This window comes from Passer domesticus, chromosome 2 (genome assembly GCF_036417665.1).
Source record: "Passer domesticus isolate bPasDom1 chromosome 2, bPasDom1.hap1, whole genome shotgun sequence".
NCBI classification, from domain to species: Eukaryota; Metazoa; Chordata; class Aves; order Passeriformes; family Passeridae; genus Passer; species Passer domesticus.
In genome coordinates, this window is record NC_087475.1 from 100,948,765 (window position 1) to 100,970,856 (window position 22,092).

The following is a 22,092-nucleotide window of genomic DNA, read 5'->3' on the forward strand; positions in this document are numbered from 1 at the left end:
TAACTTAAAAAGTACTGCTAAGCGTGCATTGTTCATAGAGAAAGTAGTGAACATGTGACAGGTAACTGGAGGACTAGAAAAGGAACCATTAATGGTCATCTCACAGAAGACAATTTTTATATATCTATGAGCATATCTTCATGGCAGAACGTTCTGCCCCCTTATTCTGTGTCTTGCTATATATCTCAGGGGAGGTAAGATTAAGTTTTATTTCTTAAGCCTATAAATATGTCTATACATTCCCTTACTTATTTTGCCTTCCAGTTATTATAGGCTGTGGGTTCTTTCCTTCTACAGGGAGATAATTTTTAAATCACACTAATGTAATATTCCTGAAGAGCAATGGTTCAGTGGAGGTAATATAGTGAGGAACAAGACAATACAAAAACATTAGAGGTTGTGTGTTCTGCCTGTTAAAAAACCAGCAAACAGGTGTATTTAACTGTACAAAAGTTCTTCATTTTTGCCACTTACACTTTCTAGAGTTTTGTGCAAGTGTTGTTGCCTGTTTTGTAGGTTTCCCTCTGCAAACAGAAATCCCAGAAAAAGTTGTGGATCTATATATATGTTCAAAAAGATAATGATGACTCCTGGTTCTGAAGCATTTTTGTGGGTCTGGAGCAATAACTATGCCTATTCCCTGTAGTCACCAGTAAACAATTATGCTTGCTCTCCCTGCACTCCTGAAATGTTAGATGTGTTTTTGTAATTGTCTTGATGTGTAATGAATTTAATGTCTCATAATTGCACTGCAGGGAGTTAATACCAATATGAAGTCTTGGGACATCTTTAGGTGATTAAAACTTCATGCAAGTCCATATTTTATAGCAAAAGCAAGATAAATATAAGTTTGTCGCTTACGAATGGCAGATGAAACTGTTGAGGGTTGACATTACATGGACTCTTTTCAGAGGGGGTGAGAATCAGTGGCCTCTCTTGGTTATAAAAAACACATAAAGCAGTCCTATGAGAGTGTTTATCAGTTCCCTCTGCTGGGTACAAAGCCCAGACCAGATGAGCAGCTGTGTTTGCGGAGGCGAAGGTCTGAAGTTCTATTCCCAGTGCTGTGAGCTGGTAGTGAGCTGATGACTGTGGTGTCTGTGCACGTCTGTGGACATCATTCTTTATTGAGATCTCATCAACAACCACACTGAGTTCAACATGAGGGCACTCAAAAATAATATGGACTGCCCTGTAAGTAAGAAATTTTCCACTTTAGATTTGGAAGCATGCCAGCAGTTATGCCATTCATAATTCTACACGACTAGGGCATCCTTCTGCATCTTATGCACACCTTGCTTTTTCCACCTCTTCAAGACAAATGTGTGTGTGTGCTCATTACACTTATTTTAGAGACATCTGGGCAGTTAGAGCAAATATTCTTGGCAATCCTGAAGTGTAACACTCTAAAATGTCAGCTTCCGAGGACTCCACATTTGCAAGTAAGCAGTAAGTGGTACTCTCTAACCTTAAAAAACTCTAACCTTAAAAAAACCAAAACAAACAAAACCAAACCAAAAAAATGACAAATCAAAACTAATGAAAACTGCACCACGAAACAAAATAGAAAAAGCACCTAATTACTTCTTTTCCATTCCTGTAAGATAAGGCCTATATAACCTGGTTACACGACTGGAAAAACAGGTCATACAGTTTATGCAATGACTTTGAAATAAAGCTGAGATGGAAAAAAAGTGTGCTGCAAACTTAAGAAAAAGTTTTTGTTTTAAAAAAATATCCACAGCACTAAAAATCACAGACTCCTGGATCAGCTATGCCAGTTTACTTCAGCTCCTAGGAATCTATACAACAACATATAGGATACATAAAACCTATCCCATTAAAGGGAGAACGAGGCAAAACTAACATCTTGACATGGTAGATATCAAAAGTATATTAAAAGCCAGAACTTTGAAACATCTGCAGCACATGTTTCCTGCTAACTAAAAAAGCAACCACTCTTTCCAGGTGAACATACTTCTGCTCTGAAAGTAAGAGGTTGACAGTAGCACACTGTGGATTTGCGTAGTGAACTCCAACCAAAGTATTTGACCATTTTTGCAACAGAAAATTCTGGAGAGTAAAACAATTTTCTAACAAAACCCATTCATTATATGAAGCATCAACACATGTATGTAATACATATTTTCTGGAATGGAGATATTACTTTGCCTCTCACTCAACATAGTTTTTTCAAAGGGACAGAATGGAAGGTGGCACAGCCCCAGGGACACACAAACCAAAGATAATCAATTTATCACTAAAGGAATTAGCAGTCAGGTCTGCTTATGGCAGCACATAACTCACTGCTGTTCTGCCCTTCCATTCTTCCCACCATGCATGGAGTTCCAGTGAATGCACAGTATCAGAACAAGAGTCATTATGTAGCTTGGAGACCAGAAATTCTCCTTCAGCTTGCCTTAAAAATAGCAGCAACATCAACAACAAAAAAGGGTTCAGATATTTCCTAGTATTCCTTTTTAAATGTAGTAGGTCATCTTAGTTGAACTCTCAGTTGGTTGATATTAATGTAAAACACACAACTGGGACCCTTGTTGGCAAATTACAGCAAAAAGTCAAGAGGTAGTTGCTTTAGGTCAAAGCTGAGCAATAAAAGCAGGCATGTGAGGAAAGTTTGTGTTGCCAGCATTAATAGATCTGCCACCTGCAATATAGATGAAAAGCAAATAAGCAAAGAGCAGTTAAGGAAGTATATCTCACAAGCACTAGCGTTCGCACAAAACACATTTTAGAAAATGAAGGGGAAAAAAAGACAACATTCAGTACTTATTTCCTTTCAGTCAGTAGCTTGAATTGAATTTACCATAGTAGCATGTCACATTGTTTACTGCAGAAAAAATGCAAAGCTTAGGCCTTTAGGAATAAGTATCTTGTGCTTTACTGATTTTAAAAATGTCAGTGCTTGTCAAAGTGTTTTTGAAGTAAAACCAATACTATGTTACTAAAATGAACTTTCCAAGACAATGTTGTCCAAAACTGATTCTTAGATTTCTTTTCAGTAATAAACTGCCTCTGTGGTTGCTGAGTTGATATGGAAAAGGATTAAAGAATCAAAGCCAAGTTCTAGTTAACTCAGGGTAAAAAAACCAAAAAAAAGCTACCACTGAAACAGAACACAAGCCCTACAGTAAATGGACAGACTTTTGCTGAAGGTGGGCAGAGCTTAGCAAAATCTAGCCGTGCTTTCACTAATGGCTGTAATCATTATTAGGCTCTAATTGAAAATATTCCAGGGTTGCAACATTCATTGTAGGTACACCTTGTGATATGCTGCTGTAGGTTACTGGACAAGCCTCAGTACTTTAATATGTAATCACAGGCTGAATGTTAGCTCAGAAGAGCAACCACGCCTATTTATTAATTCCCTAAGTGAATTAACAACTGGAAGGATTCTGTCCCATCTTATCCCAGCCTAATGGATGAACAGCTCAAAAATACGCTACAGTGAAGGCTGAAGATGTTAACGATGAGCTGAGTTCCTGCTGTGCACACAAGCTGCATGCAAAGCCAGGCAGTGAGAGCTGTGGACTGTTCTCCTCTCTGTTCCTATAGGTGCAGATGCAGCAGCGGTTCCTGTCTTCTATGGAAGAAAGTGGTGCCATAGTTGGACATTCTGTGTCTGTTACAGGAATTCCTGCTCTCCTCCAGTTCAGCCACCCTATCTAAATTTAGGATGGCTGTGCAGTACAGTCCAAGCTGCCACTGCAAGGATATTATTTTTTAAGGATTTTTTTTTTTGGTTTTTTTTTCTGTTTTTTTTTTTCATTTTTATGCTTAGGAACTCTGACAGACTATTATTATTTTTTGGATATCTGAGCATAACTTAATACATCAGGAAACATGGAAGACATTTCAGGATTGTTCCCTAAGCTTACATTACTAGTCTAAGCTAAAAACATTGTTCATACAGAAAACTGTATATTTAACATTCAGTCATCATACTTGATTAAAGAGTAATTTACAGGAGTTTTTGTTTGGGTTTTTTTTGTTTTTTTTTTTTATGCACTGGTATGGAATTATCAGATGGCTTTTAAATTGTAGTTTAAAGGAAATCCATTCATCTCAGGTATGTTTTGTAATGTCACCTTCATTCCACTTTGATTTTAGATTGCTCTTAAGCAGCTAGCCCCAAATACTCAGTGTTTAAAATCCAAGCAGTGGTTGTTAGTTCTGGCCTGTAATTCTTACGGAATATTTCTATTCCACAGTCAGGATGAGATAGCTCTTTGATTCAAATTTCAAGCACAAAAACTGCCTTTCACTGAGTTCAGAATTCACTTACAATGAATATTTTATATTATTTTTCTAAATATCTTATTTTCAACATCACATCTCTCACTTCTATGCTAAACACTGTCAAGAGCTCAATACAAAAGGACTCACAAGCAAAATAAATTAAATTTGTGGTTACTCAAAGGCATTTTCTCTGCTACATGTGCTTTGAACTTTTTACTAACTGCTTATCTCATGAAAATAAGTATTTCAAAAATAAGTAAACAGAAACCTATTACATTTTCAATGCTCCACTTGTCAAGCACGTTTCAAGAGCTGGGGTTTTAGCTTGGACATTCACAACATGCACACTGCCTTATCCTTCAAAACAATGACTGCAGCTGAGACTGAGAGCTGCTCCTGCAATTCCCCCCAAAACTAAAGGAGACCGAGGAACTAACATGGCATTTTCTGGGAGCACTCAGCATCACAGACCTCATCTCGGGGTGCACAACCCTTCCTTCCTGGCTTCTCCTTTTCTGCAATGAGACATGATGAGGAGAAATACTTTTGCTTTCTCAATTGCCTATAAGTTGAGAGAGCTTCAGAAAAACACGAAATGTTGTACCTAATGCCCAAAAGCTATCAAGATAGCAGGAGTTTGTGTCTGCATTCTGTGCATTCTGCATTCTTTGTGTAAACTGTCAGTGGGCATCCTTCTTCCCAAGCTTTGTTAACCTTGCCTGAGGTCTAAGATGCAGAAGCATGTGAAGGCCTAAACCTTAACATCAAGGCCTGAACCTTAACAAGGCAATTCTACCAACAAGTAATTAGTTTTTCTACCCCCTGGCCATTGCTTAGAGCTTCCTTGTTAGTTGCTCTCTGTTTTGTGGATTAAATATCCCTTCTTGCTGATTAGGCTTGAAAGTATACAAAGATCAAACATTAAGGAACATCCTTTCTTAAGAAAATTTTCCATATTCCACATTTTCCAACAAGCGGATTGTATTTCGCAATGATTGAGTTGTAATGGTGTTGTAGTCTACTCTAAAATAAAACCAAACCGCAGGGCGCCCTGAGGGCTCCACCCTGCTCCATGGCCATTGCCTGCGGTAGCACGGTCCTGCGGAAAGCTGTGATGGCCTGGTGGGGTGGTGACAGCTTGCCCTCACCGTGCTGTGGTGAGGGCAGGGCCATCCCAAGCATGGCTCAGGGCCTCTGTCAGTCAGGCTGAGCCTCCTTGCCCTGGAGCGTGGTTGTGGTTCCCTCATGCTCCCAACGTCAGTGCCATTTCTGCACAGAGGCAGTCAGAAAACTCATTTACAATCTGTGCCTCCCATTCCCAAAGGACATGCAAGGGTTGAGGAGAGCAGAAACTCTCCACAGCCCAATCGGTTGAGGAGCATTTGTGGAAACAATGCATTTGAGGTTTCTTGGGTTTCAGAGATACAGCCCCAGGGCTTTGCTGCTTCATGCCAGCCCTCGGTGCCCCTTGGAGAAGGATCTGGGCAGCATTAGCTTGCACAAATGCCGACAGTGCTGGAAGGCCAAAAATGAAGGCAGCTGCTGGGGGGGGTGGGGGTCCACTCTCAGTGGAAAGAAAATGTCACATCATGTGAGGGAAGGCTGCTCAGAAAGAGAAGGAAGTCTGCTCCAGTACACACTACAGGAGATTCAGGACCTTTCAGATTTCCACATCTGGAGGCAAAACTGAAACTGCTGTAAGTTAAAGAAAAAAAAGAAAAAAAAAAAGAAAAAAGAAAAAAAAAAAAAAAGAAAAAAAAAGGAAAGTAAAATAAGGTTCATTTTGAAGTAAATGTTCCTGGATCTTAAAATCAAAAAAATCACCTGCAAAGGATACTACTGTATATGGTATCTAGTATAAGAGTAACCAGTGCTGTAGAGTTGAAATTCTAAACCCTCAGAACTCTTCCAAAAAATACCACTTGGGTGGGATGTGAGGAAAGAAATGTCATGTGAGGAAAGAAAATGATAAACCAACTGCACTCAACAGGCAGGGAGTTCAGAAGGCAAACAGCTGAATGTTAACAGTTTTGTGATTTCTTTACAATGTATTCTCCTGGCCCTGCTTTGTTCGGCACAAAGGTTTTTAAGGCTGAGTTCTTTTGATCTGTAGCATGGTGAAGTCCTGACTCATGATCAAGGGTTTGATACAAACAAAAAGTAGCAGCTCCTGAACTTCAAGGCTTGTAAATTGTACACAGAGCAAAGCTGACTCCTGGACTCCTGCTCCAGTCACTTTAGCAGAGTCCTGTTCACAAAGATGATTGGTATGTCTGGAAAGACACTATGCTACAAATGCTTCACCTCCCTTCCTGGCTTCAGAAGCATCCACGAGCCTCACACACAACAGGTTAATAAATTTATCCTTACAAGCACCCTGGCAACATCTCTCTCATTTTAGAGGAAATTGAGGCACAGAGAAAGTTGCTGGTGTAGCATTTCAGGAGATTGCTACTGGCCAGATTCTCAAATGTCTTCCCATCATGATGGGAGCTAGATAAAGAGTTTGATTCCCATCTGGGCACCTCAATGAAAACCAGATTTTCATGACTGATCAGTACCCGGTAGCTCTCACAATGACACTTGCAGATAGATTTTCTAAGAAATTCCTTTGATCATCTGGCCACTGCCTCAGTGGAGGCAGAGAGCTTTTGAAAAATCTGATCCTGTTTGTGGGTGCTGGGCACTTCTCAAAATTCTTCCTTAAGTAACCTGGCCAAGCATGCAGATTAAAATCTGAGCAGAACCATTATGCCTAATCCCTACGCCAGTGATTAAACCACAAGTGTATTCTTCCATCTTCAGCAGAGAATGAATAGACACTAGTTGGGGCAGCAATCAAAATGCCAAACAGCTGCCAGTATCCGTGCTTGCCAAGAAAAATGCCCAGATACTTGTGGGCAAAGCAGACAGCTACATTTTGGCACTTTCCTGAGAAAGAATTATTTCTAGTAGCAGTGCCAGAGTCTGGCAACCTGGTTTATGCTCTTTCCAGATGTACCTCTTTCTTTCTGGGCAAAAATCTTTGTGAACATGGCCCCATAACAGGCACACCCTTCCCACTCTTCAGAAAAAACAGCAGCTATCCAAATACTGTCCTGTCTCCACTATTATCAGAGAGCCAGGCATGCTTGGGCAAGACAACACTATTTTGTGTAACAACATTAAGAAGCAGTGATCGTGTCAGTGAAGGTTCTTGTTTTCATTGAATATTTCATTCATTTTTGAACATAAGCAACCACTTAGATGCAGAGGAGGAAACACATGCTATTCTTGGCCAGACTTTACCTCTGTGGGAAGCAGCAGCCTCCTTAAAGCAGCCTCTGTACACTGTATGATTTAGCTACATTTATGATTGTCCTGAACCTCAAGCAAGGACTTGAGTATCTGAAAGTTTAAATGTGTGCAAAACCCCCAAGCCCCAGCGTGGATCCTCTATTTTATGACCTGTTTGTGTGGGGTCCATTTGCAAATAACAGTTTCCAAAGCCATGAGCTAAAGGCTAACTTAAAACTTCTTCTTCGAACTGAACATATTCATTCAGCTGCCAATTGAGATGTGTCGCTCAGCAGCAGCTTGTTGGACTGTCTATCACAGGACTCCATGTCAGAATCCAGCTTTCATTAAATATTCTTTGTCCTGCCTCTGTCCCCAGCTTTCAGACCACCTCCCAAGTAAGTATTTGACCATTGAGGCAATATGAAGATAAGGCACCCCTCACTAGTATGCTTTAAGGGAGCGCAGATATCACATGGTAACTATTGAATGAAAATGTTTACAGAAAAATAGTTTTGTAAAACAGCTCAGACTAAGCTGTTGCTGAATATTGAGCTCAAACCTCAAGCTGTATAAGCCAAAAACCACAGCTGTATCTTTTCTAGCTGCAGCTAAAACCAGCAAAGTGTACTGGAAAAACCTTTCTTTTTTGGGCGGGGGTGGGGGGGTGGGGGAGGGAGATACTCTCCTAACAGAGGATTATATCTAGAAGCAAGTGTGAACATTTTTCTGCTTTGCTGGTTCTGTACCTGCAATAGTACACAACATAAATGATGGTTGTGGTTTGTACTTTGATTGTTGAATGGCTGCTTTCACTTGATTCTGACATCTGCTGCAGTAATTATTTTAACAACTCTTGTCAGAAGCTGGACTTCAGAGCACTGCCCCAGTCTAATAATCCAACCTCAGCTTTACAAACAGATAAACTGGGGCAGGAGGTGATGAGCTCATGAAGCACATTTATGCAGGCAGTTAATGGCACATGCTTTGATGTGTGTTGTGACCTAAAATGTTAGAGGGAATGTCACGGAGGAACTTGATTTATGATTAGTTGTATTGTGGGCCTTACTATTTTGTTAGTAAATTTATCACTACAACTTTTCACTTCTTCCATCTTGTGGATTTTTATTTATTTTAAACTCTCTTTTCTTGTCCCAAGAGAAACCAAAGCATTTCAGTGAAAAAGCAGGGGTCAACTGAGGGCCCAGGTCAAGAAGTCTGTCTTGGGTGACACCTCCTGTAAACTCAAAATCTAGCAACAGTTCAAAGAAAGGTCTTAGTTCAGAGAGCAGTGAGGTAATCAGGACACAGCCTGCTGGTAAAGGACTGGGAGACATGACACTGGAGCAGAGGTACCAGAAGGACCCGTGAAAAAGGCTGGCAGGTTTGATAGTCCAGCCTGATGTGCCTTTGGAGCAAGAGCAAACAGGAATTCCACTGGTGACAGGGAAGGATGCTGACAGTAAGCAGGGTTGATATGCAAAAGATGGACCTTCTGTGCAATTGGCTTACTCTGGAGTCCAGGTCTTGGGACAGTGGGGCTGTTCCATTTTGCTTTTCGAGCTATATATATCAGCACTGATTTTTTCTCCTGGTCCTAAATGTAATTTGTGGCTTACATCTTTTGTATTAACAAGATTGCACAGAGACTTAAATGTAGGATAATCACCTCCAGATAGTCAGTCTCATTATGAGATGCTGTTGCTCTGGGAAGTCTGTGTTTCTGTCAAAATTTGTCAAGAAATGCACTCAAGAATTGGGATACATTTCCTTTTATTACTAATGCTTGCATTTCCACTAGGAAGCTGTCATTTTGAATTTACATATTCTGAGAAAATGTTTTGCTTATAAATTCCTGTGTATTCCTTCGGGAAATAATTGGAATTACTTATTAAATATAATCACTTAGAATTGGAAGAAAATTCACTGTCAGGAGAGAACAGTCAGCATTTCCCAAATCATTCTTCTCTCTGTGCCCATGCAAACAGTCACTTGAAATCACTGCCTGACACAGGACTTCTAAGAACCCAAGTCCCATTTTTAACCCAGACAAGAGAAATTTGTACTTCAGGAAACTACAAAAGGCAGCCTCCCTAAACCTAGTAGTTTTCCAGCCGTTACAGATTCACTCATGACAAAGCAAAACAGCCTCCTGACTGAATTTACACAGCTAAGTAAATAACTTTTTAAGTGTTTAAATGTCATTGTGAAAGTAAAAAGATTAAATGTGCTGTATATCATCTCTACAAAACCAGAATTAGTTATATTTTAAATAAACAGAGTTTGCTTGGTATTAGAGACATAGGAAATTCCATTCAAGAACAGACAAATGGCACATCTTGTCTGGTATCCTGCATCTGGCATAGGCCTATAACAGATGCTTAAAATACTTGGCTCCCTTGGTCCACAGTCTCCCCTGTTCCACCTACCACCAACATTATAAATCACTGTTTTCCTAACCCTGCCCTGCTTACTTGCATAATGTGGGAGGTGGAAGCAAGGGCCAAGGGAATATATTTGCCCTGTGTGATCCTTATTGCACTGTTTGGTACCGATTTTGCCCAAACTGTGGTTCTGACTGGCACAGAACATATAAGGCATTGCTGCCTGTGCTGCCCACATAGCCAAACATAGCAGCTCATAGGTGAGGACTGTGCTTGGCTCCAGAGAAAGGGGGAGGGAACTCCTTCTCACCCTTGTTTGCACACAGGAGGCCAGCACAGCTACCACTGGCCTGATACTAATCAGCTGCCCTCTTTCTATCAAGGCACTGCCTCCTAATTGCACCCTAGTGCTCAATGACATTTATATCTAGGTGTTGCTTTCTTAGGAACTTTGAAATTTAACGCAGGATGACTAAAAATTAAATTAGTTTATTGTCTGTCAAGGAGAGTTCACTTTTGTCATTATTCCAAAGTTTATCAAACATGGTCCATCTACCCAGTGGGCCACTTAATGCAGGTTCCCCTCTTCAGGTGACTGGTGCTCCTAGCCATTGTCTCCAGTGTGACATGCCTGTATCCAACAAAACTGACTGTGACATTCTCCCTTACTAGAAATTTTACTTGCCACAGATGATCTCCTTCATAACCAACATGAAATTCAATGGTACAGTTCATTAAAGGCCTCTAAAACAGACAAATGAAAAATCAAAACATTCCAGCTTTAAAAGTTAAAGGTTTTAAAACCCTATTTAGTAATTGCATTAAAGCCTGTCTGTATTCCCATGTGAAATATAGTATATTAAAAAGGCTACAGAGAATTTATGACTATAGGTAAAGCAACCAGCTAGGAAAAAAAAATTGCATTTGAAGGAAAAAAATTGTGCCCCTCAATTTGAGCGTATTGACTCTACAGTTGCTAAACACTTCTTTTAGAGAATGACCTAATAAATCTTTACATATTATTAAGGGAAAACTCAATCCTGATGGTGTGCAAGGGCTGTTGGATACAGTTTGATATGTCAGTTTTCTCCATGTTCAAGGATCTTCTGATTTTGGTTCCTTCCTACTGAATATAACATTCAGTGTCAAAGGTCAGAATGTAGAGCAGACCTTTGATCTAGCTACCCCAAATTTTGTACGAAGGACAACGTCCATGAGGGACAAGACTTGGCCACATCAGTCTTCTTGAAAGAGTGGACGTTTTAAAGCTACTACCATACCTAGGAGAAGTTTGCATCCTTTAACATATTCCAAATTGATATTACATTCAGTGAGATTTGGTATTAACAGGAGCTCTGTGACTTTCTGTACTTCTTTCCTGTTTCATAAGAGCAATGACTTCCAGAATATTCATCTTATTCCAGTCAGGAACAGTTGTAGAGTTTTTTCAAAGCAGACAAGTGAGTCAGACACTTGTTCCAAATAAATTAAAATGGTGTTCCAAGTTTCCTAGACAGCTTTAAAAACTACATACAGAAACTCAGCTGCTTAATCTATTATGTTCTACATCTCACATTTAAGAGGACACAAAATTGCTTGCATTTTATTCCAGATATAGGTTGTTTTGTCCACAGGCACCTCATTTTGTCTCTGCTGTTCACATACATGTTGGCCACCTTGCTCATGCTATTTCTAAGAACACAAGTAGCACTTTTCAGAGCAAAGAGAAACTGCTGAGGTTCCCAGACTGCCATGGATATCGTAAATAATAGTGAACCAAATTTCCTAATGTCTGTGATTGCCTTTGCCCATTTGTTTAATGAGGATGTTGATATTTTGCTTTCCGAGGAGAAATGTTGTAATCCCTCAATTAATATATCCCTTACAAAAAGGGCATGAATTACAGCTTTAACTGTGCAGTAAAACAGAACATCTGTGTGAATACATAATTATAAGGAGATATATAAAACTATAAAAATAACTTTACTGCAAACCTTGCCTTAACAAGAAACATAACTCCTTCATCCCTCAAGAAATCTGAATACACTGACTCATGTCTTTGTTTAAGTGTCATGGTAAATTTGTTCTTTTATAACATGTAGTAGTTTAGCTTTGAACTTCTGAGTTTTGGAAAAGGCAGAGCGGAAAAATGTTTTCATAGGAGAGGAGTGCACATTCCAGAGCTGTTGACTGTTACTCGTTTATGAGGCAGGGGAAAAACTACTTTAGTTTTAGGGTTTGGTTGATGCAATTTGTTGTCTGGTATTTTGTGATAAACCAGAGCTTACACTGTACACTGAAGTATTTCAGTTTTCTCTCTCATCATTACAGCTTTTGGTTGTTTAAAATTCTGACCAAGCTTGAAAATGACTGATGTTGAGGAGAGAAAAACTAGTTGTGTACAACTAGAAAGAATGACCCTTTGTAATATACGAAGCAGTCCAGTGAGAAAATAACACAGTTTTCTATGAATTATAGAGTTGCACCAAAGCATAGTGAAGGAACGAGATGATATTACACATAAAAACAGAACAAACCAAAATAAGAACCGTTCATGGTGCCTTTGTAACCTGAGCAACAGTTTTAAACAAATTTCCCGGACTGTTTCATGTTTATTTCATGAATTAATGTATGATTATGTCAAAAATTTTAAAGTAAGAAAATAAAATAAACTCTGAGTAGGCTTATTTATTCAAGTAAAGTCAAAATATCTTTTTGCTCTCCTGCCTTTTTGAAGGATATTAACATATAGTCTTTCTTCCTTCTTTTTCTAGAAAAGAAAATGCAGATTGTCAGAATCCTTCAAATTTGATACTCAGCACTTTTATGATCTCTTCATTACTGGATGTGGAGTCTGGATATCAGAATTGATATCGTGAAGGTCTCCTCTATTAAACTGAGGTAATTTTTTGACATAATTAATGAAAAAGCCTAATGCTGAAACAATGCAATTAACACATCTAAGTTCCATTTCCTAAGAGAAATTATTGCCATGAAAAAGGACCTATCTTGTCAAAAATCTTCAGAGACGAGGTAGAAACTACATGAGAATGCTGACCTAGAGATGAGAACATTTCATCTCTAGCCAGAGATGAGAACTTCTCCACTCACAAAGCCAGAAGATGTCAGGGTATTCTGAGAGAGGGGGGCTTTGCTGAGGACATAATCTTCTTTTCAGACAGAAAGTGAGATCAGTTTCTTCTCATTGGGATAGGCATCCCTACAGTGGTTTACTTCATAAATATGACTCACTCAGCAGGAAAAGTGCCTTTCTGAAAGCCCACCAGTCACTGGTCAGCAGTGTCACATTTTCCCTCAAGAATGGAACTGCTCACAGCACAGGGATGCTGTAGGCACAGTGTGTTACAGGAGCATGCAGCTGAGGATGCAGACAGGAAGGCACTCAGCTGCAGAATTGTAGTAAAAAATACAGCCTAAGCAGGTGGCTCTGAGACTTGCCCATAAGCATGTAGAGATATAATTAACTTCAGAACCATATCTCTACATGTAAAGAAGATTTTCAGAAAGTATCTTTTCCTTTCCTGGCACACCAGTGATGAAGATACTGTCAGTTCTGTGTCCATTTCCCTAATAGCATTGCACAACATTCATAGTATATTAACATGAATCCTGAAGATTTAAATTGGTTGTCATCAAATCACCATTCCAGACAAAAAGAAATAAAATGCAGAGTTAGGAGCACAGGAAGATCAGCTAGAGGATAGATATATTCTTATATCTAACAAAGCTGCTGCAGGCAGAAGATGCTTTCAAAGTACAGGAATTCCATTACAAAACAGTAACCAACATGGAACATAGTTCTTTGAGGTCATTTAAAGCCTGTCTGTAAAAGAAATGATTCTCCAATTTATTTTTTTTTCCAAGGCTTCATATTTTTAATATATTTTCAGCAATTTTTGTCCTATCTATCTCCTAAACCAGCACTTTGGACTGCTGAGAAATTGTTTGATTAAAGCCAGAACTCTGATTTCAATACCTTTCTTTTATTAATATTCCTTAAGTTGCATTTCCGCCTCCAATCAATGTTTGCTGCACCAGTTTCTCTTTTGATGCGAGTCCACTGTACAGTACCTTGGATCTCAGCTAGAATGCACACCATGTCATATGAACAGTAAAAAACAATATAGCTCAACTTCCCCAAAGCAGGTTGGATCAAGTGTCTTAAGAATAATCAAAACCACATTTTTAACAGCAAGCAGAGCCAGTAAGTAATTGAAACTATACAAATACATTCATATCCACATTGCACTTTATTAGAAAAAGAATCCCAAAGTCAAAAAATTCAGAATATTGAATAATTGTGGAACCAAAAAATGGACATGAGAAGTGCATCATAAAAGGGATTCCAGTAAAACAAGGTGATTCTGCTGACTTTGTATAAACTTTTTTATGCCTTTCTTAGCAGATATTGGAAAACTTGAAGGACTTGTACAGAGCAGTATTACAGAAGAATTTATTACTTGTACTCTTTAGGTGAAACTTAATTATGTATGAATTGATATACAAATATGTATGTATTTGTATATCAACTTTGGAAGTGCAGGTATGTTTCCAGCAAAACCTGTCACTGAATATTTAAGACTACCTGATAGTCTGTCGTAATGTCAATAGATAGGTGCCAGTCAATTTGATATTTTATGTCAGTAGGTTATTCTACATGTGATAATACATGTGTGTAAATTCAACAGTATGTTTCTTATGGATGTTTATGTGCAAATCTTTACAGTACTTTTGTCTAGATCAAATCTGAATTTAGACTGCTGTCACTGAGAATCTATGTACAGTTTCTTTCATGTTTAGTTTAAATACTGGCTTGCTTTTCACTGCTAACTACAAAGGCGGATTTATCAATATAAGTGGAAGTTACCCTAATAGCAGCCAATATAGAAAAGAGTCAATAGCAGCAATTCATCACCTTCTTTAGTTTGCTGTGGTTTTTTTAATGCTCAGAGCCCATACAGGCAAGAAACTATTTCCCATATTGGAGGAGGAAATACTGCTCACCCTCTTGTAGAATACAAAGCTAAGAATTTAAATTTAAATGATTTAGTCAAAACTAAACACTTTCCTTATCTCAGAAAGGTAGCACTGCCCAATTCAGTCAGTAACTTGTGGCTGCCTGAAAAAGGGAATAATTTGATCACCTATGCCTGAAATCACATGTTTTTAAGTTGTTCTAACCACAGTGTAGGCATAGCTTAACTGAATGATTTCACCATGCAGAGTTATTTCCCATGTTCCTTTGTTACTCCAGTAATGTAAAAAAATTCAGGAACTGGAAAGTCATATGATCCACAGAAAAGAGAATATTGTGGTTTCTAAGAAAAATATTTATTACCAAGTAAGCTTTTTTGATTTATTAAATGATAACTTCCCATCATAGTGGTTTTTGATATGGTGTTTGAAACCACAATGATTGTACAAAGCCAGCACCTTATTTGTTTAAAGGCACTCACTTGTGTTTTTCTTCATAGAAGTATCAGTTCATAACAATGCCAGGTTCACAGAAGCTTGTCCAGGAATAAATTTTTGAAAAATTATTTTTTTCCTAGAGTGTCCATTAAGCCAGGGCAGGCACTGTGTCCCAGTGCTAGTCTTCTAACATTTGATTTATAGGATGTTATAATTAACAACAGGTGATGGGCAGCACTACATGCACAGCAAGCAAAGTGAAAAGACTAGCAGCTAATAGCCACTTGTGAATCATCAAAGCTTTTCCTGGATAAACTCTGTAGTAAATCTGATAGGTCTTCTGGCAATTTTTTTGGGTTGGCTTCTTTTTGTTTGGTTTGGTTCGTTAGCTTAGGTTGTTCTTTTATTCCACCACCACCCTTGATCCTTTTTCGTATCAAAGATTAGGGACCATCTGTCTGTTTTTACAGTTGTGTAGCTTTTCCACTTCTGTGTTTACTATCTATAAAGAAACAAATTATGCTTCCCTACTCACAGAAGACTTCTTAGAGGATTACAGACAAGTCTGTGCAAAATTTTGAAACTATGCAGATTTTTAGGAGACACTTGTGTCTCTATTATTCCAGCTCTTTCAAACTTGTGTTCTGTAAAAATAACAGCAAAAAAAGGGTTCAAAATACATACACCCTCCACTTCAGTTTTAAGCAAAGCTGTGCTTCAGCTTAGGGGTAAAAAGGAGGAAGAAAGACATGAATTGGCAAAACAAAAATATGTCCCAAATGAATTTTCCTTTGCATTGCTAAACAAATACTTTTTTCTTCTTCAGTTGTGGGAATATAAGCAAGGCAAGGTATGTTGGGAAAGACAATGACTGTTTAACCAAGTGAAGGACATGCATCCCAAATCTACCAACAGCTCTAACTTCTATGAATAATTCTCAATATACTAACCTGATGTGATCATGATATTCATGAGTTAAGTATATGTTGTAACATATTGATTATAACATAGGAGTACTTTATTTTAATTGAAAAACCACATCTGTTTTGGATAACCTACTGTATATTTTCATGGACAACTAGTAAATACTTTAAATGCACCAACTAGTAGAAATATATAAAAAATAAATACTTAAAAGAAGAAATATTTAACAAGAAAAACAAGTCAGTATTCGTGCTGTAGAAAAGATCGGAGATTTTTCATAGATATCGTGCTCTTGCCAATAGTCCAGGATTTCCTCTACAAATAACTCTTACACATTAAAGTAATTCCTGCTGAAGCTCTTTTAGTGTGTTTCTCTTCTCCTTTCATCCTTCCCACCTCAAAATACAGTTGAATCAGTAACCTTAAAATTCTTAGCACTATTATATTATAGAGCAATTGCTATTATTCTAGGTCTATATTACCAGGTTGCCAACAGGACCACATGGTGCAGTGTTAAAGTTGTCCTGCTTGCTACAGAGTTTGCACTTCATTAAAATTCACACAGCAGTGCTTATCTGTAGCTGAGACAAAACATGGCCCAGGGGAACACTTGTTACTCTGGGTAATTAATCAGAGGTGATGGGAAATTTTTCTTAGTGTTCTTGATAATCTCTAGGGCATCATCCAACTGTGAAATTTTGGCGTTACTGAAGTGGAAAGCAAATTTCATCAGTAACTAGAGCAGGCCAAGACATTTCTCACAAAGCACTTCACGACCTGGTGTCATCTGGCAAAGTTTCTTTCTCAGTACGGTCTTTTTTCAGAGCTGGAGCAGCAGTTCATTCCTGTTGAATGTTTCACATGCATACATTCTTTTGGCAACCATAAGCATATTTTAAGAAAGGTTCTGCACATTCTTTAGGGTAAATACCTTTATAAAGGGCTTGAATCCATAATCAGAAAAAGTCTCTCAGCTCAGTAAACTTGCAATCACATACCCAGTAGGAAATTCATGATTTCACATGGGCAGGGAGAAAATACATAAGACTGTCAAAATGCTTGAAGATTCAAGCACATAGCTTGACACAGCTGGAAAACTTCCCCTTTCTAGAGTGAGGGTCAAAGATAATTTTTTAATTAGAAAAAGAAGAATCATTCCCTCCATCAGATACTCAAACTTAAAGTTGCATTACTGAAAAAACAAAACTCAAACCAAGAGCATTTTATTGTTGTGGTTGCTGGGCACAGATTTTCAAATTTGTTTATGTTGAGACCAAACAGAAGTGTGTTGTTCTTACTGAAGTGCTTCAGGATTTCTAAACTTCTGTGTTGTTCTTACTGAAGTGCTTCAGGATTTCTAAACTTCTAATGCATAGAATAGGAGGAAGTTTAAAAAGACTGAAAATATTTTCAATTCAAAAGAAGAATCTTTCGTAACCCAAAGGACTATTCAAACATCAGTCAAGTCTCTAAGAAAAAGTTCACTCATTTAGAGAAGTGTTAGACAGAGCTGAAACTGACTCTGCAATTTTATTTCCATTTAGCTCTTCCAGGTACAGCTATATTATTAACGACCATAAATGATGAATTAACATTTATTTCATATTTTTATAAACTATTCATTAGTTTAGCCCTTCTTGTCCTAAACCTAAAGATTTTTTCCAGCTATATTTAAAATACTTAAAATGACATTATTTCAAGAGTTATAATATATACAAAATAATTGAATCATGAACAGTTATGGCATATAGGACACAAATTTACAGGCTAAATTTAAATTGACTGATATTTAAGTGTTGCTGCAACATAGAGAACTGCTGAAGAGATACTGATGAACAGGTTTACTGAAGCTCACAAAGACAGCAAGCTTCCTATTTCTTTTTTTGACTGAACCCTAGCTCATAGTAAATTTTTTTCTGATTAAGAACATACTGTGTTACTGCTGGATGCTTTTGTTTTGAGTGTGTTGTACAAATTTCACTGTGACAGGAGCTAAATGAAAGCCCATTTTCTCAAATTACTAAACAGCATCATGAATTCTAGCATGGACGTTTCAAAAAAGTTTCTCATTGTGATGACTAGTACAAGCTCTCCATATTAGATTCATAAAGGGATCAACAATTTTTTGAGTTTAGCAAAGTAACTGGCTCTCAGCATTAATTGCTGCCTTGAAAGTCTATCCTAAACAAGTCATCATAATGCCTTGGATCCAAAACAGAATCAGTTCTTTTCTTAACAGGTAGATACATAGATGGATGTAGCTTCTTGATACTATTTTTTCTAAGTGAAAGTTCATGCTGGTATTGTGCTTTTAGAATGAGCTACATGTCACTGATTGAGTAAATTATGAAACAAGACATTTCTGGGTTCACGGTACAAGCATGCCAAGGTTTGCATTTCAAGTGCAGGACCTGGATGCAAAATCTGTATGCACACTCATGAGGCACATAACTTTCCCTGAATACTTCCAATGATCAGCAGCAAGGTCACCCACTGCTTGTGTAAGTCTGAGTAAAATTTTTGTGTGTCTCAATTTCTTTGTGTGAAAACATGCTGGTGATACACTCCTTAATATACCAGTTAGGATGATAAACTGGTTAGTGTTTGTGAAGTAATAGCATGTTGAAATCTGCTTAGCTCATCTCCCTGGACTCAAGGATAGAGCTATATGAATTCTGTCTTAAAGAACATACAGTCTTTCAAACAGTCTTGCTGTTTGAAACATCCACATTGCTGAGATAAGCAATAAGATAAGGTTCAGCTTAACCTGCTGAATCTGAGATCTAATTCAGCAATCTCAGTCTGAATGGTTGGAGTTAAAGCAATGTATACATTTCACACCAGAGATAGATCTGGTGTGAAATGTATACATTCATTAAATATCTCCCTGATATTTCGTTTAATATTTATGCAAGTGTATACGTGTTTATGTGTAGAATTTTCTTAATGGGGAACTAAATCAAAAGTCACATAGAAACAATATAAACTACACCAAATTTGGGCTACAGAAATAAGGGAATAGTAAGATGAAGTCTATTTGCACAACTAAATTACCTTAAACTTTGTTGGTGAACAGCACAACAAAACCTATAAAATTTCCAGTTCAGCAAAAATATCCTTTCTATTTCTGTTCCCATAATAAAAGAATGAATACTATCAAGCCTGCTAGAGACATATATGTAGTGTATGCTTGTCATGCTAACTAACATCCATATAGATAGTGTGACACTTGCTGTCATTGTATCAGGAAAAACCTGTGATAGCAGGAGAACAAAGGAAATTCAAAATCTCTTCAAAGATTATTATGCAAACTTTACAGATTTCCTTGCACAGAATTACTCATATCACACCACCAAACAGCTGAGTATGACTGCCCCCAAAACTCTGCAGATAAACACTGTAAAAACAAGCTGTATCTATATATATTTGCCTGAGTTTAGTACTACATCTAGGTACAAATTTTGAAAGTCGGTTACAGAATATGCTGCGCCTCAGACCTGACGGATTAAAATAAATAATTATTAATATAATTTCTTTCAAAAGAAGTAATTCCCAAATTAGAATACTTTGGAAATTAGTAGGGAAACGAGCAACTAAAGTGATCGGTATTATTCACAGACTTAGACAAGATGGAAAACAATTAGATCATCCATCCCATTTTCCTGCCAGTGCAGTATTGTTCCCTGCAGTACATTTTCTAATGCTTAGTTTTTTAATTCCCTTGAGAAGGGAGATTCCAGCATTTCCTTTGGACACAAACTGACCTACTGTCAAGCAGGTTTATCCTCCCTCTCTTCAATCAAGCATTTCCTGTCTCTTCTTACTTCATCTTCCACTCAAGAATTCTTCCTCCTCCTTAGTGCCAGAGCCTTTCAGGAATGCAGAAGGGACACTGCCTACAGGAACAGATATTCCCAGTATAGGATATTTCACAGTGTGGAAACCTATAGCAGACAATTTTAGGAGAACATTCTAGTAGGCTCCTTTTGCTGGTCCTTGTGTGCTGGGCAGGATGCATCTGAAAGGTGCTTAACCACCTTGGAACATTTTCAATTCTTCAGTATGAATTTTGGGGAGAATATCTGTGAAACCAAAGGTTGACTGCGTTAGAAGGACTGCTGAATGAACATCCTGCAGTGAAAAATAAGTACTATGTCACTAGTGATTTTCCCCTTTAAATAAGTGGACATAAGAAAGGCCTGAAGAAAGCATAAATATACAGAGAAAAACATTGGCCCAGTGGAGACTGAATACAAACACATCTGTGCTGGATGGATGTGCTGAGGAGGGCATCACATATAGGTACAATATTCACAGTCATGCTACTGACACAGTAGCCCACAGCAATTCATTCAAAGCAGTTCTCTTATTGACAGAGTAGTTGTGGAAAAAGATTTATTACCACTCAGCAGGCTGTGTGCAGACTCAGCACCGTGAAATCCTGGTGTGTGTTGGTGAAGAGATCCCTCTGCAGTTCCTTCAAAAGATGGTGGTTCCTAGGGAGCCCTGGGTCAAATATGGTCTAAAGGTTTAAGACATCTGAAGAGTCAGGTCAAGACAGGAATTTAAGCAGGGTTTGCTGAGTGGAAATGTTAAGCTTGTCAGATTGAATAATACAGCCTTTTAACCTGAGCAGTCCAAGTCTGCTACCTTGACAACAACATTGTACTACAGGTCATGATAAATGTCATTCTTGAACTAGAGGTTTAGCTTTATCTTGAAGAAGCCTTGCCAGAGTACTCAGGGATATCTTCTGAGAACAACAACAAATGTTAAATATCTTTTTGTTCTTCATATTTGAGCAGGTGGACTTAGTAGTTGTTGGTCTTGCAAAACAGTTTGCAGCAGTGAAGGATTAAGTTTCCATTATCTAAGTCAAAAGACTGGCCAAATATAAAACAAAAATGATGAAATAATTTGGTTTTAATTTGGTCTGGGTCTTTGAAGGGATAGAAATATTAATGGATGTGTCCTTTGTTTTGACACATCTATGCCAATTATGAATGGAAAGGCAAAGTTGGAGTATTACTTCCTCCAAACTGTCTCAGCCCCACTTTGTTCTAGTGTCTCTGACAGGATCCCTTTGACATGGAGTGAACTTTCTCTTTTAATATAATTATTCTTGAAGGTGTTTAAAGCATCCAAAAGAGAAAAGGAAAATGTTCTACAAGTAATTTGTGGAAATCTGGAAAGTATCTGTAACTTGTAACTTATACAAGGCAATGTAATTTTAATAAATCTTTTGCTGCTCTTTTAGAAAGAAAAAGTAGAGATAGAAAAGCTGCATCAGTACCTTATTTCACTTAAAATTCAGAGAGCTAAATCAGTGTCTTTTCTTTTATGTTTTACTGAAACTGTCTTGGGTGCTGCTTCCTTCAGCATCAATTTCAGGAATGAAAGCAAATTATTGAGAATAAAGACAAACACATCTGGAGTGAAGAAAAACAGGCTAAAAATTAGATCTTTATATACTTCATTTGAAGAACTGTAAGAGCATTCAAAACGGAGAAAAGCAGAACAAAAGTCCTGTGAGGATTTTTGTCCTGAATTACCGAAAATTGGATGATCATCAACTGACATCCAATTTCTATTTTAAAACATAGGTCATCCTTAAAAAGGGGGCTTTTTAAATTTTGATGTAAGCAGAAAAAGATACACTTGTTGCTTTGAAAAGAGGGGGAAAATAATTTAGAGTGTTTTGCAGTGCTTAATTATTAATTAGCAACACAGTAACCATTGGTTCCCCCATCACACATGTGCAGCTTCATTTGGTGGTAAATTTGGAGTTTCAGTTAATTATTTCCTAGTATATTGTGGA

General features: G+C 37.9%; 1 protein-coding gene and 1 long non-coding RNA gene across 3 annotated transcripts in view; one reads left to right on the forward strand and one right to left on the reverse strand.

Moving 5' to 3' along the window:
• COL8A1 (collagen type VIII alpha 1 chain) overlaps positions 1–22,092 on the forward strand; it is an 85,210-nt gene that overhangs the window by 3,476 nt on the left and 59,642 nt on the right. For both annotated transcript variants that reach the window (XM_064410019.1, XM_064410018.1), the window contains exon 2: positions 12,692–12,818. The gene's annotated coding sequence lies outside the window, so the exon portion shown is untranslated. The remainder of the gene's footprint in view (positions 1–12,691; positions 12,819–22,092) is intronic.
• The window catches only part of LOC135294580 (uncharacterized), a 61,980-nt gene continuing 57,673 nt past the window's right edge, over positions 17,786–22,092 (reverse strand). The window contains exon 7 of the long non-coding RNA XR_010356640.1: positions 17,786–20,356. This is a non-coding gene — a long non-coding RNA (uncharacterized LOC135294580). The remainder of the gene's footprint in view (positions 20,357–22,092) is intronic.